The 4,543-nt window shown below is 36.3% G+C and overlaps 1 pseudogene; it reads right to left on the reverse strand.

The window, feature by feature from the left end:
• Positions 1 to 212: 212 nt before the first annotated feature.
• On the reverse strand, positions 213 to 3,818 carry LOC114633310 (annotated as a pseudogene).
• Positions 3,819 to 4,543: the final 725 nt, after the last annotated feature.

Consider the following 4,543-nt stretch of genomic DNA (forward strand, 5'->3'; position numbering starts at 1 on the left):
GCCACTTGAGGTCAGAAATCACTTCTCTTCCCAGGTTACCAATAGAGCAATAGCATTCATCTCATCTTATATGCAAACAGACACTGTTCTCTTCATTTCCCCAGGCCAGAGACAAACACATCAGCAGGCATGCCTACAAAAATGGAATCAAAATGTAAAAGAAGAGGGAGGCAGACAGAAAGAAAATACTTCGTTGTTTGAAGGCTATTGCCCTAGAAGGAATCCATAGCCTTGAATTCATTTAAAACCTGCACTGGTGAAATGTTTCCTTTTGAGATCTCCATTGAATTTGTGTCTGAAATTCTTCAGGCTTTTCTCCCTTTACAAGGGGCTTCTTTTCAGGAGCCTTAATCATCCAAGTTGACATTTGCTGTTCCATAGACCTTCTGATATTTGGTTGAGGCTACATAAGATCCTTTCCCTGAAAATAGCAGCGTTCATTAGGTCTTTGGCTGCCTGGATTAGTGACGTAGCAATGTTCACACCTAACACAATGAATTCTCCTCCCAGATTCTGAACTTACACCTTCACTCTACTGCAGATGTTAAGGCAATGGCAATACAAGGTAAACGAATGAAAATAGGCTAATAATACTTACATACTGATTCAGGACACAGCATGAGCTAATTTGTCCATTTGAGAATCCACTACTACAGTCTTCTTGACAGCATTAATAACATCAGATGTATTTTTTTCAGCGGGCCTTTGCTTCTTGTGAAGTCTGTCATCTCCATCATGATCATATATATCTGATTGTCCAGAGAAATATTGTCATTGCTGCTGTCATTCCACTTGGGACTTCAGCGTCCAGCTTGCTTTTTTTCTTGGTGGGTAATGTCTACCTGCTCAGATATTTTTACTTTCTTCTCCTGTTGTAGTTGTGCGATTATTGTCCCTGAACTCCGTCCATCAATGAGCTGGTCATCCTAGCTCTAAACACTTGTCCAACAATGCACATCATAATCCTCTTGTTCAAAGTTAGAATCATCTTGTAGCTCTTCTGGAGTCTTCCTCACTAGCACAGCCTTTCTGATAGCCAGTGGAGGGGGGGTGGCCTGGTCTTAGAGGAATGAGCCGAGATGGGATACAAACTTGAATGATGACCAAAAGTCTTATGACCTCTGGCCTTGCAACTTTCTCTTAACTCTTTTGGATGCTATTCTGGAGACTTGACACTTTTTTGTTTATTCTGTGGACAAAACCCACTGGCTTTGGCTATTAACACATGTTGTATTAAGTAATGAATGCCCAAACTTAGGTAAAGGATTTATTACTAGAATTCCTGTCTCTGGCCAGCTACTCAGAAGCCTTTTTGTAGACCAGACTAGTTATCTCTTGTGAACCAGAGAAGAGAGAAAGATTCACTCACATAGAAAACATAAACACTAGATGAAGTGGAAAATGGCTACATCCATACATTTGGATAGATAGATGGATTGATTGATGGATAGATGGGTGGATGGATTGATTGATGGATAGATGGATGGATAGATGGATGGTTGGAGGGATGCAGCAGAGCCCCCCACCCCCATGCTACCAAATCATACCACACCACACCTTACCACCTTTATTTCTTTTCTCCTGCCTTTTTATAAATAAATGTTCTTAGAAACTTAACTCACAAATAAGATGTTACACAAACTAAGATTTACAAAAAGATGTTTTATTAAGTTGAAAACAGTGTTTCCTGCTATATGCTCATTATAAGTTCAAAGCAACAGTCTCACCTGGCCTTGTCTTATCATAGTGCACACCTATGACTTCACCCTTGGACCTGAATGGTTTTCGTTGAACACAAATTTGTTTCAAACCTGTATCTCCTTTAAATGTAATATAAAAGCTCATTATATTTCTTATTATGCAGCTTTTACTTACTATCATGAGTAGTAAGAATAACATGTTATTCTTGATTTTAACTTGATTATATCTTTCTAGCAAAACTACTAAAACCATCACTTAAAACTTTCTTCCTAAGATCATTTGAGACAAATCAGGAATTCTATAAAATCATTAATTCATCTAATCAGCATTAATTCATGACAGTTAATCCTTATGCTGATCTGCTAAGGGTGGTATAATGTCAAAGTATTATTATATTGATTTAATAATGACAGGAAAGGCATATCGGCAATCCTAGAATGAAGTCTCTTTATGACCTTGCCTTGTAGAGCTTACCCATCACAGACCAAGGAAAAAATGGTAGGCCACTTCCAGGAAGACTACCTTCTAGCCTTAGTTTTTTTCTAGATGACTCCTGACAATGTCCAGAGCAACATCATACACCATGCATCATTCTCTTCGAAAGGTTGAAGGATACTGGCACTCAAGGATTTTACAGCAACCTTAACTTGTTCAGCAAAAGGTGGCATCACTGTTTCCAAAAGCAAGGTTATGCCTTCCAGTACCTTCCCAGTATATACTCCAGCTTCATATCTCTCCATCTTTACATTGCTGATGTGAATATCCCGGACTGTGTAATCCTAGCTGTGAGGTCCAGTGTATCCACATCTCTTACAGGACAATCACACATAGTTCCACATCCTCCCAGAAAGGATATTCTGAGACAGAGTGGAAGTCATCCACTGAGGTGATATCATCCACTGCCTCAGTTTAGCACCCAGACTTGCTTTTCTCACTTCATTTTCCCTTTGAAATCATCCATGTTGTCCTCAGTGACTTTACTCTGGCCCAGTAGCCAGAAAAGGGAGATATTTCAATTGTGGTTAGAAATCTAAAAGTGTAGAAAAATTGATTAAGTAAAACAAAATCAAATTTAATGCTGCATCTAGTTAGATAGTTGTTTCCAGAACAAAGGACTATTTGCTAAAATATAATAATCAACAGAGCTTTTACTTCTTGAGTTGTAATTTTGTACAATCACAACAAAGCAATGATTAAACTCATATATAAGTATTTGCCAGAATTCTAATGCATAAAGATGTCAATATTTGAAAAATTTCATTAGAACCATTATTTCTGTGAACCAGCAAGTGCTATTAGTAGTCATTGAGATGTAAGAAAATGATCTAAAAGAAAAAAATATTTAAATAAACTTGATTTTTTTTTACAGATTTGTTAAGATTATTTTTAAAGGTTCCTAAAATATGTAACCAATTTGCTTACATCTGAGTGTTCTGGGAAAATTTTCTTATTGTTTTGATTTTATAGCAACTACCATTACTCAGTTGATAATTTTTGAAATCACCTAAAACATATTTTCTCAAAAGTATCTTATTCAAAATATCTATTTAATAATATGGGTTATTTCACTTTCAGCCTCATTAAAAATATGAAATTGTAGATCATTGGCTGCTTTTCTGAATTTATAAATTCCTTTGAAATTGTTGTTTATCTTAACAATATACTACAGAATTTTCAAAAGAATTTAATGCTTCTCAAAATTCTTTTTTTTCCTACTCACTGTATAGAAATTGACTTTAAAACTTTAGAAATTCTGTTAAGCAAGCCACTGCCAGTTGGTTGTTAGATGAGACACTTACTGCCTTTTTCAGTCTCATCCCATGTTCTGTGGGGAGTTTGGAACAGTCTACTTTTATATGTCAAAGCAACAAATGAATCAAAGACTCCCCTCAGCCTTGTGCCTTTCCCTCCCCCAACACTTGCATTTCCTCAGTAATCACATAGAATTGTCAAAACTAAGTTTATCCTTTGTTCATGTGCTTCAACAAATGTTTCTACTTAACTCCATTTCTCTATAGTGGCATGGCTATCTTTCTAACCATAATTAATAGAATTAAATCATCACATGTTTTACCTGTCCTTACCTTTTGAATTTGCAAGGCATTCATCACCATCATCTCTAGTAGAATGTGCTCTATGAAGTCACACAATTTTTCTCATCACTTCTCCATACTAACTTAAAATCTTTTAAACCTGTTTTTAGTCTTTAAGGGAACGTGCTTGGACAGCGGTAGAGCAGTTTTCTGGATCCTCCAGTCCATCGTTCCTGTAGAGGGTGTTTCTGATATACAACTATATGGTACAATCTTCTTTCTCACTGATCAAAAATTCCTTTTAAGGCTCCTGAAAACTTCATATCACCAATATTGTCTCTAAGGAGGATGAAAAGCAAAGTAGTTGTGAATGCCACTATAGTAAACAATTCCTTTACACAGACACACACACACACAGACACACACACACACACACACTCACACACACCAAACACACACATATACACACAAGCACTCACACATTCACACATATACACTGACACACACATGCACTCACACACATTATTTAAGTAAGTAAGTCAGTAATTGTGTAAGTGGTTTACTAGTTTGTGAAAAACTAGACATAATGAAAGATTGTTACATCCAACATAATTAGTGAATGTAATTCTTTCTTGCTTAAGGTCTGGATCAAAGGACTGGCAATGCTCACTGATTCTGATCTATATAGAACTGAGCATACAAGAAAATCTGAACACGAAAAGCAGTAAAATTTCCTCTATTTCAGATACAGTGATTCATTTGTAGTAAATTCCTAACAGGCCATTAAAATTGTTCGTTCTAATAAATTA

The sequence above is a fragment of the Grammomys surdaster genome, unplaced genomic scaffold, assembly GCF_004785775.1.
Source record: "Grammomys surdaster isolate TR1022 unplaced genomic scaffold, NIH_TR_1.0 98, whole genome shotgun sequence".
In the NCBI taxonomy this organism is placed as follows: domain Eukaryota; kingdom Metazoa; phylum Chordata; class Mammalia; order Rodentia; family Muridae; genus Grammomys; species Grammomys surdaster.